Source organism: Camelus ferus, chromosome X, assembly GCF_009834535.1.
Source record: "Camelus ferus isolate YT-003-E chromosome X, BCGSAC_Cfer_1.0, whole genome shotgun sequence".
Taxonomy (NCBI): Eukaryota; Metazoa; Chordata; class Mammalia; order Artiodactyla; family Camelidae; genus Camelus; species Camelus ferus.
The window spans coordinates 14,416,805-14,431,633 of record NC_045732.1 but is presented as its reverse complement, the minus strand read 5'-3'; the positions used below and the strand labels follow the sequence as shown (position 1 = coordinate 14,431,633).

The 14,829-nt window shown below is 42.3% G+C and overlaps 1 protein-coding gene across 1 annotated transcript in view; it reads left to right on the top strand.

The window, feature by feature from the left end:
- The first annotated feature begins 2,318 nt into the window (after window positions 1–2,318).
- Window positions 2,319–14,829, top strand: part of MID1 (midline 1) — a 138,651-nt gene continuing 126,140 nt past the window's right edge. The window contains exon 1 of the mRNA XM_032475641.1: window positions 2,319–2,736. The gene's annotated coding sequence lies outside the window, so the exon portion shown is untranslated. The remainder of the gene's footprint in view (window positions 2,737–14,829) is intronic.

The following is a 14,829-nucleotide window of genomic DNA, read 5'->3' as shown; positions in this document are numbered from 1 at the left end:
CTTACCAGCACACCACTGAGTGTCTATAAGCTGCAGAGTGGAGGGGAGGGATTGATTTATCTTGGAGCATTTGGGGAAGCCGCTAAACAGTGGTGACATTTTGACCTTGTAGAATGGTGTAGGAATGGGCCAAAGGAGAAGAAAGATGGGTGAAATTTTGACAGGGTACAGAGATTGCGAGAGGAAATCCCAGCTCGTATTTACTGGGGAGGCGATGACAGCAGAAGGCAGATGCAATCATGAGAAGCTTCTATTGAAGGTGATGAACAGATGTGCCTTGGGATTTAACTCCAGTGAGATTTAATGGCAGAAGCCCTGGGTAGTTTCCTGTGGCCCCGGGGCTGAGGGCATACCTGGGGCAGGGATAGGTGCAGTGTTTCTCAGAGTGAATCTGAGTCCTTTGGCAGTGGGATAAAACACAGATCTGCAGGCTCCTCTTCAAACCTACTGATCAGATTTCCTTGGAGCAGAGGCCCTGGGGAATTTGCACTTTTAACAATGTCCTCAGAAGTTTCCTTGCATGGTTAAGCTTGAGAAGCAACATTTCATAGCTGGTATATCAGTGGTTCTCAATTGAGCATGATTTCACTCCCCACCCTCACCCCTGCCCCCAACCCAGGGAACATTTGGTTTTGGGTGGAGACATTATTGATCATCATGACTGTTGAAGTGCTCCTGGCATCTCATGGACTGAGGCCAGGGATGCTGCTAAACATTCCGCAGTGCACAGCACAGAGAATGATCTGACCCCAAATGTCGGTGGTGCCAAGGTTGAGAAATCTTAGTCTACCTTAGAGTGAAGGGCTCTGTAGTAAATACAAGGAGAGGACTGAAGTCAGCTCATGTCACTAGGTGGACCCTTAACCTGCTAAGGTGAGGGGCTGGAATGGGGTCATGGACCTCCAGCCCAGATACTGGGCTGCTAAGTTTTCATAGAACTGAGCAGAGCTGACATCTCTTGAACCCATTCAAATGATACCCCCGAAGCTGCCCGTGCATTATTTGCTAAGTTGTTTTTTCCCCCCTCTGATACCAACCTTTTTTATATATTGAATTATTCTCACAAAATTTCAGCCTCTTCTTTGGGGAAAAGATACAAGACTGGTGCTACACAAAGTAGTCTTCGCTCGGCTTGCACTTTTTTGCAATCCAAAAGGCAAATTTGCCTGGAAATCATAGTGGTTAAGAGTTGAAAAGAGTTCCCGTTTCTATGAAATTAAGAAAGCAAACGTTGGAAATTCTATCCAAGCACGGGCTTCAGTTTGTAAGAAGCCAGCTTGCTCTCTTCCCATCCTACTGAGATGTTTTCTCTCCCCTTTTAATAAGTTCACCAGCTCAACCTTGTAGGTAAGGTGAACCATGGTGAAAGGTAGACACTTGTTTAAAAACTTATTCTGCACCAAACATCGGTGTCTATTTCTTTTCCTTTTTCTTTTTTTCATTTTTTCATTTTTCTTCAAATTTATTGACCATTACATGTAGGTTTAGTTTTAACTGAAGAAGCAATTTAAGAATATGTTGAATGATTTCTGCATTTTACATTATTGTGGTACACTTTGATTATATATACACCAAGACTTTGTGATTATATATTAAAATAAATAGTAGCTCATTCAGTAATTGATTAATGATTTCAGTGTGATAGTAAAGTACTGGCTGTTACTGTCATTTTTTTTTTTTTTGGTTAGTTGATATTTCTTTTTTAAAACATTTTTTATTGATTTATAATCATTTTACAATGTTGCGTCAAATTCCAGTGTAGAGCACAATTTTTCAGTTATACATGAACATATATATATATATATATATATATATATATATATATATATATATATTCATTGTGGTGTCTATTTTTCTGATAACAATTTTCTTAGCTGAAATTGGGCCTCGCTCCCCCCATAGAGGAAGATTCTTGTTCATTTGCTGTGTTTTGGCAGATTTGTGCCCACGTTCCCATTCTGATTTGTTTGTCTTAGATGGATATACGGTTCATCTATATGGAAATGACGTGGGTGAACCCCCCCTCCCTGGAGTCCCGGTTTCAGTTAAGGTGTTCTGAATAACAGTTCGGTTTCCTCCCCAGTCTGCAAAAGCAGGACTTCGGTGCAAGATCCCCTTTTCCAAATAAGCCTGAGTGTGGCCCTTTCCTGGCTGAAATAGCTCTGCACCTCCTACATGCTTTCGTGCTTTCAGGGAGCTCTTAAAAGGCAAGGGCTTAAGCTAGTTAAGCTTTGAGCCGACCCAGAGCTGTGAGATAAGAATAGAACTCATCTTTTACTTCGGGAGCTTTGGAGGCTGCTTCCAGCTGCCTTCAGTCATTTAAATCCTGAAAGCTCTCTAATCCTCGCGGAGGCAGCCTCCCCGGCTCCCAGAGCCCTCCCCTTCCTCCTGATTGGCCAGGCTCCTCCGGGGCCCACGCCAGCCACCTACGACGTTCCTGAGACCCGATTTGAAATAAGAGCCAGGCGGTCCTCGCTTCCCTGCGCCCGACTTTTCATAGGCTGGGAAGAGAAGCTTGAGAAACTTGACGTTGTCTTGGGCAGAGAGTGCGTGTAGCAACAGATCAAAGAAAAAGAGGAAGAAAACGTGCTCTCAGCTGCCTGTGGATCTCGCTGAGTTGCTTTTGTCTTGAGGGCGTCTGTCGGGCTTAGTGTTTCCCCTCCGAAGACCGCCGCGTGTGCTTCGAGGAGGCTCGCTCCCTGCCGGATGGGTCATGGAACTCTAAACATGAGGCAGGTAAGCTCCGGAGGCTGCACGGGCCAGTTGGGGGGGGGGGTGCAGCCCGGTACCCCTGGGATGTTACTCCGGAGAGCTTGCCGGATTAGCAGATGCCTGGCCAAGTCCTTCCATTTGGCATAAAGACGGGGTTGCATTTTCCTAAGGGGACCAAAGAAGCAGATTTCCCGAGGTTCCCCCCACCTCTCCCTACTTTGGCCTCTAATGGTGATGGGATGTCAGGGCGTCATTGTAAAGGGCTTAAAAGCGGTTTGTAGAATATGTAAATCAATTCCAGTTTGCAGTCGCTGGAATGTATTGTTCAGGATCTTTCTCGAGCTCTTAGCCTTTCCTATGCTTTGGGTCAGAATAAAGAGAACTGAATATCCTGAAAAAGAATTACACGGGGTCTCTTATCTCATTTTGGCTTCCCGTCCTGAGCACTTACTGAGTTTATGACTGAGAAGGCGGGAACCAGTCCGAAATGAGCACAGATAGTCCTTCCAGAAAAATGTAGATTTGTTTTCCCATTCTAGCAGTTTTGAAACTGTTATTGCTTCTGGACCTGAGAAGACAGCCCTGAAAGTAGTGAGGTGAGAAAGGGCTCGGGGATTACTTAACTGAGTCTTTGAAAAGAATTACTAAACCAGCAGCTCCTTCCGTGGCTGTGGGGCATGATGATAAAATTCCTTATCAGCACAGGCAGAGGTTTATAGCTTTGCCAGTAAGAAAAGCAAAGAAAAAAGTGGGTGGATGAAGCCAAAACAAGGGTGTAATTTATAACTCAACCAAAGTTATAGCAGAATCTTATGTTAATATTTCAGTATCAAGATCAGTACTCATATAAGGGTCAGGGAGCAGTCTGGCAAGGGCAGGGAATTCCAGGAGGAATGATACTGCTCTTGCTAGCTCGCAGTAAACCCAAGTGGGAAAATTTAGCATCCTTATTACCACCAGAAAAGCTCTGCACTATTTTTTCTAAGTGGGTTGGGCACGCGCCACCCTGCGCGCTTTGGGAGAAGTGATTTGCATAAGAAGCAAAGTTTCCGTTCGGGGGCTGGGGCGAGGGAGTTAGAACTTTCTGTCCGTTTCCTGCAGCCTCAGGAGAGGAAGCAGAGCCCCCACAGTATGTTCAGGTGAAAAGACCCTTTGCCTTTTTGTCTCCTCACCTGCTGGCTAGGCAAGCGTGCTTGGCAAGTTGCAGCAAGTGTCCAAGAGCACACTTGGACCGGCCAGTGCTGTGTGTTTCCAGCGAATTGCCGTTACCTTGCTGGAGACTGGGGCTAACCATCAGTTTCTTTTAAGTTATGCAAACTCGCGGTCTGACCCCATTCTTTTTCTGTCGAGCAATCACATGGGATGGGGGAAAGAAGCAAGAAGCCTGAGTGGAAAGGATTTAGTAAAAGGAAAAAAAGGAACGCCAAACATTTTTGACAAAGGTCCTCGGCTGGAACAAAGAAGTCATTCGATCCGGTGCGGAGCCACCTGTCCTCTCGGTGGTATCTGAGCTCACTTTTCAGAATCCCCGTTCCCACATGATTCCTCTGGAATGGGGCGGGGTCGGGGGGCACTCTCCATTCCTGATGCCAAAGGCATGCTGTCTCCAGCTTGGCATGATTTTTCCCATGCCTGGCTCCTTGTGGCATTCACGTGAATTGGAATTCAGCCCAGTAGTGGAGTTTTAAGGGTACACATGTAGTAACTCCTTAGTTATTTAATGAATGAGCAACTTTTTATCCCACACCTATGTCCCATGATTTTTTGGCCTATTCAGTGTTTGAAAAGAGGGTGGGTTAGGGGGTGGGATAGGAGGGGAGAAAAGAAGGGTTGGGGGTGGGGGAGTCATTGCCCATCCAAAGAATCTGGGCGGTCCAGCGTTTCAGGAATCTGACACGTTGTTCCACAACAGCCAGAGCAGGAATGTGGAGGGGAATGAGATGGTGGAGTTATTGGCTTGGATTAATCCTAACTTTATTTGAGTTTCTCTTGGGGGGAAACTAGAGTCTGGGCAGGGTGAGTGGCATCCACCAGCTACTTCGTCATCTCAGCTCAGCAGCCCCAGCTGGATTTGCAGGGTTAACTATCAAACAGGTCCATGTGTCATCAGCTCAGCGATGAAATCCAATCTCTTTGCCGAGAAGTGATCCGTCCCTAGGGCTGCACAAATGCTGAACAATGGCGTTGCAGCCAAGAGACCCCTGCCCCTGCCTAGCCACAGTGGGTAGCCAGAAATTGACAGCAAAATTTGAAAGCTACCTGACTGGTGATGAGATTCAGAGGGGTTATGCCTTCTGCTAGGTTGGCGGCCAAAGAACGGCACAGAAGGATAGTATTCTTTGATGGATCATGCTGAGTTAGGCCATAAGAAGAGTGGGAACCCTATTGGCCTTTATCAGAAAGTAACTTTAAAGCGTCTGCCAACGTTTCTCTGCCCTCTGATGATAAATGGAAAACTTCTGAAACTTCCTTGAGAAGGAATTTGATGTGTTCCCAGGCAAAAGGAAAGGCATGGCCACCTGTTCTAGAAGCCCAGCCAAAAACAACAGGTTTGCCTGTGGCATTCCCACAACTGCACATACCCTCCTCGAATAGCACGCCACCCATTGTCCCTACACAGAAGAATCAATCATTCTCGAGCTGGAAAAAAAAAATCGGGTTCTCCAGACAAAATTGCCTACCCAGATATATTTTGTGTTTTTAATATCCTCATGATTTTAGTAGACACTCCAAGAGAGTAAAGTGCTCACTCTATTTCTGATGGACTAAAACAAATCCTTACAGTTGCCTTATGGTGTGAAGGGAGAGAATAAGATGGTTAGCCAGTGCTCTAAGCAGCTGCTCAATTCTTGGAAGGCTAGAAGGGTGCTGTTACAAGGAAGCTTTTGACTCAGTTTGATGAGCCTGTTTTGCATTCTTAGATTAGAATTAAAATGCCCAAGGACATCTGATTTAATAACGAATGTCTTTGTATTAATCTTTCCTTTGAGGATTAGAAAGTCCTTTACAAACATGATCTGTTTATTCTCTGCCACACCCCCAGGAGAGATGGAGGTGGCAATTTGATCCTTATTGAACAAATGGTGAGTTTGAAGGCAGAGAAAGGTGAAGTAGAAAGATACACAGCAAGTCTGGTACAAATCTGAGGTGAATACTACCCACCCAGAAAGACAGACTCCTTGCGCGGGCTTGGAAAGTGAGTCTAGGGATTAAAACGGAATTCTCCTACAGCGGCCCTTTCCTTATTCTGTAACCAGCATGGAGTGTCCCAAGTATGTTTCATGGTTTCCTTCATTTGAAAATCAAGCCTGTAAAAATGTAAAAGGCATTTCTGTTCTCGTTTGTCCTAGCGTTGAGATCAGGCAGCTTTTATGACATCAAATGGAAAGATTCTGTAACTAACCAGAATTTAAAGTATGGTCTGTGAAGTGTTCCTTTCAGCAGACATTGTAATGTTCTAAGTTTTTGCACATGGTTTGGAGGCCCAGTGTCTTCAACACACCTTAGAATCTTCATTTCTTCCCTACTCTCTCTCCTTTGAAGGGAATGTTATAATTGTGATTATAACTGTCAGATTAAAGATCTTTACTGGTCGTTTTGAAGTAGTTTTTTCTAGTTGGCTTTTCCTGGCCATTTGTTGTGCGCATAGTTTGCTTGGCTATGGACCGCCTAGGCTGCGAGCAAATCCTTTAATTGGTAGTTGCATGTTATCCGCAGACATTCCAGCAACTTTTAAGGCTAAATGTGTATGTGGATGTCTCCTGGCTTTGATCCCTTGTGTGGTAAATAGACATCCAAGGTAGCTATGGCAACCTGGGCTGTTCATTGGTGAAAGGGGGCGGGGGTGGGGATTTGGTCACTGGACAAACAGTAATTTGTTTGATTAGAAAAGGGTGGAACTGGTCAGGGCATTTTTAAACCTGCATAATTTGAGGATCCCAGTTCATCCAAATCATTTGGATTTTTCTCAGTAGGCAAAAAGAATTAATGGCTAGCCACCACCAGGGTATATTGCAGATGTAATTTAAAGGCTTTTCATCAAGTGGTTGCTACTTTCAAAAAGCAGCTTATAAAATGAAAGGGAAGTCCAACATATTATATCAGTTTCCCTGTTGTACATAGTATGAATGTTTGTATTTTCGGTATTTGGTGGGATTTTAAAAAGAAATACCACAGTCCGATTGGGTGGTGTGTGCATTTCAGTTACCCACCTGCAGAGGTCAGGCTTGAAGTGTGTATGACGGAAGGCCAGGCATTGCGGTGGACACCACTGCTGGGAGCCAGGATCCCAGTTAGAGAGAATCGCTGTGCTTATTAGGAACGATTAGGTAGCGATTCTTTAATCTTGTGACTAAAGCCACAGTGAAAACGAATTCATTCAAGGAAGAGAATATCAAATACACTGTGATTAAAGGAAAGGTTATAAAGTCAGGTCAAACAGGAGTCTAATCTCCATTAAGATATGGCACAGCTTATCAACACGATTCTTTCTGGCTTATTATCATCTCCTTTTATTTCACATGAAACTCATCTCAGGGGTTTGTTCTAGAAGATTGTTTGCCTAGTTTTATGAACTGGCATGTCCTAGAAATTCCTTTAAATGAAAACATGAAATATTAGGGACTCTTCGAGAGCCACAAGATCTTTTTTCCCGCTGGAGGAAGAGATTTCATTGACCCAGATCAGGATGGTTAATGATGTGTAGAAGTTCAGGTTGTGTTAAGGAACTCAGAAAATTGAAGCTCTGGAAAAAAACTGCTTAGTGGGAACTTACCTTTGGAAAAAAAAAAAAAAAACCCAAATCCCTGAGAACTTCCCTGCTTTATGTGATATAAGAGATGTTCTGGGTAAAAAGGACAACCAAAAAAAAAAAAACAAAACCAAAACAAAACAGAAGTCCTAATTATTAGTAGTACAAGTGAATTTTTATATACAGTCAACCATTTATGATGAAATAGTACAAAAAGGAGGAATAATACAAAGGCTCTCCTTCATTTCTTATCAAAGACCTTTACTAACTACTTATAGAATTAATATATTCCTTAGTTTATTCAGTAAAACTGCTTAAATTTTTTATTATATGCCAGGCCACTTTGGGGCTGCAAACATGATTTTAATATGGTCCTTGCCCTCAAAGAACTTTCAATCTGGTGTACAGTTTATTGTGCCAATAGCCTGATGTAAATTATTCATGGGCAAAATGCCTGCTCATTAATAAATATATTTATATGGATTAGAATCCGCTTAATAAATCAGTAGGAGCCAAAACTTTACTGAGCTTAGGAGACTTGAGAAATGGTTTGTAATTGTGAAATGGAGTTAATTTTTACCCAGATAGCCATTTGTAGAAATTTATGAATCCTAGTTTACATACATTTACTGCAATTAGTAGATCGTAATTGAATTAATTATTCTCAATAGAGAAAAATAACTCAGAGGCGGTCCCCAATCAAGGAAAGCTTTATGCTCTAAGAGTTTGTTGTTTGAAATCCAGAACAGTTTCCAGTGAGAAATGGTGTCGTGATTGGAGCAATCTAAAAACACTATTTTAAAAAATAACCAGTCTGATTAATGTCAGATTTAAGTTCTGAGTTTTGAGGACATGCCTCCACATTACACAGCATGGAACATGGAAGGAGAAGGAGTTGCCATCCTTTTGGTAACAGCCAGATCTTGGCAATGTTTGAACTAGGAAAAGTTTGCACTACTTTTCACCTTTCTTTCTCCACCCTTCTAATATCTTCTAGATCCCTCTGAGATGTATCTCCCAGGCCTATCCTAATACACAGTGAATTGAGTTTCCATAATTGAGTTTCCCGTCTTCCCACCGTCCCCTCCCCCACCTCCAGACCACACTCCTGTTTTCTCTAGACAGTGGTCCCCACCAGATGTGAGAGAATCCATATGAATGAGCTAAAGCTCCCGAGTTTTAGCCCTGTAACCCTCAGAATGAATTTGTAATTGAGGAAATAGCCAGCAGTAGAGCCTGTAGCTGCAAAAATTCTGATTGCCCTTTCAGGGACAGAATTTGTGGGCAGGGTCGTGCCTTTGGCAGACAGGACTTGCTGGTGCGTCTGCCTGTGGGTCAGACCTCTTCGCTTGTCCTTTTCTCAGCATCCTGCCTGAATTTCTCGAGTCCCTGGGGTCTTGGTGGGCGACAGGCAGGGAACCACAGGGGGCCGTGCGAGGGACTGATGGCATTTGTGGGTCTGGGTTGTTCGTAAGTACGCTCTTGGTGAGCTGAGCACTGTCAACTTGGATCAGAATAAATGGAAAGAATGTAGCTGGCGCGTCCTCTTATCCTCACAAGTACTCGAAATGGTGTTTAGATTCCCAGTTGCTCCGTTGTCTGCCTCTCTTGGGACTGAGTTACTCAAGAGCAAGAGTTACATCTTAATTCCCTTTGAAACCCCAGGTCCAAACACCATACCTGGCACACAGTAAGAATCAATAAATACTTTTCAGATGCCTGCTGGATGAAGTTTGGCATGAAAGAGTGGAAAATGCTCTTTAAGATCAGAGGAGTATGAGGAAGAAAGGGTATTAGAGAGGTTGGGGAAACAGCCAGGACTGAATAGATTGACATTAGAGAAAAATTAAAATACATTGCAGTCACTTAACCGTCTAGTCAACTCGGTTGTACTCTGGGTGAGACCAGCACCCAAAGCATGGCAGACAGCTTGGCTTACTGCTCCTTGATGGGGCTACAGAAATGGTTAAGAAACGGGACGTGTCCTCCAACAGCTCAAAGCCTGAAAGCAAAGATAGGCTCTGGCTTGCTCTCCTTGAGACCAACCTCAGGTTTTAGGCCTTTGGTCCATGTGCAGTTGGTTTATTTTGCCAGGTGAGTGGCGTGCCCAAGGTCACCCAGCAACTGAGAGTCTGTTTCTGGGAGGAGGCTGAGGTCCTGCGCTCCACCGCCTGCAAATGGCGGCCACGTTTAATGCAGTGAAACTCAAGTCATATGCCAGACAAGGCATTTTCGCTGCTCTTGGGTATGACAGAGCGTCTGAGAGTTATGTTTAAAATGGTGAAATAGAAATTTCCGAGACATTGAGTGGTTTGTGGAGACAACAGGACTAATACATTTGCAAAGGGTCCACACGGTAGACTGTTATCTGTTATATGTCAAGGTGTGATGTATGGCTTCAGTTGTATGTATTTTGAGGTGATCTTCCTTAAACAATTAAGAGGAAAGGGGCCGTGTGTTGACAAATGGAATTTGTTGAATACCGTGCTGAGCTACCAAGAACAAGATAAATGGCCAGATAAAGCAAAATATAAGTGGAAGGCATCACCGAGTATTAGAAACTTATTTATACGAGATCAAGTCTCCTATAGGAAATGCATTCAGAATTCAGACAAAGAGTACTGGTTAAAAGTTTAACATTTGTGGGTTGAAATGTCAGCCCAGAGGAATACTTTACCTTCCATTAGGGAGCAAAGTTTACATCTAGAACCTGGGTCTTCCAGATCTCCCATCTTACTCTCTTTTGACTGTACCCCGTGCCCTCTAGTAAGATATAATTCGGATGTTTCAAGGTCACATGCTCATTTAATGTGCTAATGAAATCCAACACAATTTTCAAATAGCTTGGTGGTTTATACTGAGTCAAGAATCGGGAAAGGCCGTGTCACTTTTAGGAGAAAATACTCTGAAAAATCCAGATAGTCTTAGATTCGAGGCCTGTGCTACTTTGTCTGTATATTCTTTGCTCTGATTTTAGATATGTGTGAAAATGTCAGAGAAAATGAGGAGGAGTTTGTTTACCCAGAAGAAAGTTGAAGGAGTGAGAGGAGTCCTTTTTTCTATGAATTAATCAGCCATGCCTCGCGGAAATAGTGCAGGAGAGTGAAATGGAACAAGTAGAAGGGAGAAGAAAGTGTGAGTTCTTTCTGTCAACCTGTGGGGGAAGCAGAATAGAAAAAACGGCTATTTGGTGAGCGACTCCGTTTTTCTCATTGGTTAGTGTTTAAAGTGGATTTCTAAAGAGAGATTGATGCAGGTGCTCTGAGCGAAGGAAGAAAAAAAGTTGTAAAATTGAGAAAGGGATATAGCTTTCTGAGTAGAGAAAAACGTGATAGTAGACTATTAAATAATGAATATTTATTGCTTAATGCTTCTCAGCCTGGAGGAGACACTTTCTGAATATTTTTAACATTTCCCCTTCCTAACATTTCAGCTGTCAGAATTGAATAGTTCATATGTAAACTACATTGTTTTGGTTTAACTAACAAAGAGTGATAAGACATGAATAGTTGGTGACAGCCCCGAACACTGATAACAGAGGACATGACTGCCTGCAGACACAGCCTACATGCTAAAATTCTGGGAGCAAAAATGCTTATTATGTTAGGCCAACGTGTTTTGACCTAGTTTTGCTTTTCTGCTTGGAAATTATGTCAGTATTAGTTACATCATCCCTGCGGATGAGCAATTGCACATTCTTGTTTATTTCAGCATCATTTTATTAGTTTTGTGTATTTAGTTCTGACCTCCAAGAAGCCAAACTAATCCTCATTGACTTGCATTTTCCTTTTGAAAGGAGTCTTCTGCATGCTCAAGAGAGAGGATTTTACATATTAACAAAACAATCTAAGATGCAGTCTACAAAGACGTTCATTTCTCCTTGATGGGGAGCCAGTGCCCTCTTGAAGGCTTAGCCAGTTTTCTGCTGATCAGAAGTGGTCTTCCTTTCTTTGTCTTTTGGGGATGGGATAGATTACCGTGCCATAGTTGAATAACAAAAACATTAAATAAGATAGGGAGGTTGAGGGGACAGGGCCCAACTTGTCATCCTTTGGTTTGTCTGTTGCATGTTTCTGCTCTATTCATCCAGTCAAAACTGGCCCGACATATTTTTCCTATTTAACATTTTTATTGAATAATTGTCAAAATGAATTATCTCCTCAGTTGATTTTAAACACTTTTTTCCCCTGCCATTTAATACTTTATATCACCAGGGGAAAGAACCGTTTAATTCTTTCATACATTTATGAACTCAAATCTTCAAAGAGTGTGAGTTCTTCCAGTGATCAACTTACATCAAATTTACAAGTGTAATTTGCTACCCAAAGACCTTGAACGGGTTTTGGTGTGCATGTTTTGGCATTCCTCATTAACAAATGTAATCAGGCAAAAGCCCACAAGAATATGTATTCGTGGTTCCTCTTCAAAAATCGACCGTTTAATCTCGTTTTCTAATTAAATCCCTTTGTTGTTAGCTCCTTTGCAAATCCTCTGAATGCAGAAAACCAAAGAAGGGAGTGTCCCCTTCAAAGCATTACCAAACCTACTGAATTTTAACCAGGTAAATTGCTGATTAGCTGTGGATCCTTTAAAGAAACAGTATGAACGTAACTGGGATAGGCGCAAGCCCTAACTGTGACCCCAGGGGGCTTCAAAAGTTGTTCCAAACAGTCAGCTCAAAGGATTGTATTCCATGTCTGACCCTTATGCTAATTTGAATACTAACATCCTAAGAAAAACTTCTTCAGAAGATTTTTGGAATCCCTAATTGGTGTACAAACATTGTCACTCCTAAGCTGCCCAAAGTGGTGAAATATACTATGTGGTTCCTATGCTGATGTTTATTTCTAAGTGTTGACGGCAGACTCCCAGCCTTTTTTCCTGATTATCATAAGCAGATACAAATGTATTTCCCTCATCTTATGTAGAGTGGCCTTCCATATACACTCTTTGCAGCCTATTTTTTTCCCCACTTTGCAATATATCCCAGAGAACTTTTTGTAACAAAAATGCACACCCCCCATCCTTTTGTTTTAACAACAGCATAGCATTCCATTGTAAAAGTATACCATAATTTATTTGATCCCTCCCTTACTGGTCCACATAGCTTGTGTCCAATCTTTTGCCGTTAGAACAATGTACCTAGAAAAGGCTCATGCATTCGGCTGTTGGTGTGGGGCAGGTGTGTCTGTATCATAAGCCCCCAGAAGTAGGATTGCTGGGTCAAAGAGTGCATTGCAGTTTCTAATTTTGATGCATCAGTTTGCCTACTCAGGGTGTGGGAGTGCTTCCTCAGAGCCTCCCCAGGTCAGGGTACTGCCCGCCTTGTACATCTTTTCTGCATACATGAAAAGAGGTGTCACTGTATATTTCTCTTCTATATGCAAACATCTTTGCATGTATTTAAGGGCCATTTGCATTTCTTGTGCAATGTCTGTTCCCATCTTTCATTTCAGATTGTTCTTGACATTCCTTTTTCAGTCTACCCAGCTTTATAATCGTTCACCAGAGAGATCTATCTTGTTGACTGCCCCCAGGTATGTTCGAAACAAACGAAAGGGGCTCCTGTAGTAACATACCTCATTCTAGAGATTTTACGTGAATGGAAGTCGAGCTGATTCACAGCAAACATGCATGTGAAATTCTAGATTCCTAGGCCTTTTTTTTTTTCTTTTGTCACTTTCTCGTCATCTTTCTAGCTAGTGAACGTCAAGAGACTGAGCTTTATAAAGCAAAGATAACCTCCCAAGTGTTGAAAGCTTGCTACCGAGGGTCTAATTTGGGGAAGATGCTTATGTTGTTAGTACTCGGTTTGTTGGAATTGTGACCATTTTCCAAGGAAGTGACAGCTTCAACTTTAAATATTCAAGTTCCTGGAAAGTCTTTAAAGAAATAGTCCACACTTTCCCTGTCAGATTGCCACATGTCAGGATGCATCATTTATGGAATGATTTTAACATTTCTGCACGTGGTCGTGGTTCTGTATCACCCTTTTTGAAGACTGGGGCTTTCTGATCAAGACCAATGAGAGGAGAATAGTTGCATTGGTCTGAGGTTTCCATGTATGTTTTTTTTTCCCTCTGGAGAAGGAAAATCATTTGGTGCTTATAAATATGCAGAAATGCGTATCATTTTATGGGAATGATCCAACTACTTAATCATGTGTGATTGCAGTTCTCGCTCCTGTGAAATGGAAATAATCATAGTACCTAGACTATAAGATTGTTACAAAGAATAAATGAGTTACTAGTTGTCTACCGTTTAGAATAGCACCCGATACAGAGTAAGTACTACACAAGTATGTGTTTAGTAAGTTATGGAATGGTGGTTGTCAAGAATTGTGAAGGATCTGAGACTTTATCCTAGTTGCAAGCCAACAACTTAGCCCACCACTGGCTCTTGGATGTTGGCAGAAGACACGAGACTCTTGGGTCAGAGGCAGAGGACTTCATTACTCTGAGCACAGCCAGCAGCACGAGCTTCTTGTTCACAATGGTTCTCTTTGCCCCTCAGGTTCCCCAGAGCAGCCCAGGGGAATGCTGTTGTACAGGTATGGATCCTGAGCTGAGAGAATCTGAATCTCTTGTAATTGATAGTAAACACACACCTGCCCATTGCTTGGGGTTGAGGTGAGGGAGACACTCTCTCTCCTTCCCAAGGTTGTTCACTGGATAGAAATCCTTGAAAAGATAATCTGAAACAAAAGGCTGCCAATGCCTCTCCTCCTAAGATGTACACAATGCAAGGCATCCATGGAGACTTTTCTCCTGATGGTGGTCCAGTGAAACGTCTTGACCTTTGCGTCTCAGAGCCCTAAGACTTCTCCAGAGCTACTTGGAGCAGGAGAGGAGCAATGTTGCCCTGACATGGGAAGAGGGAACAGGTGTGAGGGCAAGAGCCATCCTCTAGTGCCCTGCCATTCCAGCAAGAAGAGCTTAGATGTTGTCTTCTACTCTTCCAGAATATTGGGCTTCTGGTTAAGATTTCATTTGAACCAAAAGATCTTTCTTTTTTTATTTTTATTTTTTAATGCTGTTTTTTAAAAGAATTGGGGTGGGGGGAAGTACCTTGGTTCATTTATTTATTATTTATGGCAAGAGGAAATTTTTTTTTAATTTGTAAATTTATTTTTTAATTGAAGTATATTTGTTATTTTTATATATTTTTAACCTTTATTATGGTATGATTCCTGTACAGTAAACTATACATATTTCAGATGTACAGTTTGATGAATTTTGATATTTGTATTTATTAACAGAGATACTGGGGATTGAACCCAGGACCCTTTGCATGCTAAGCACACATTCTACCACTGAGTTATACCCTCCCCACCTTTTCTTTCTTTCTTTTTTTTTTTTTTTTTTAAA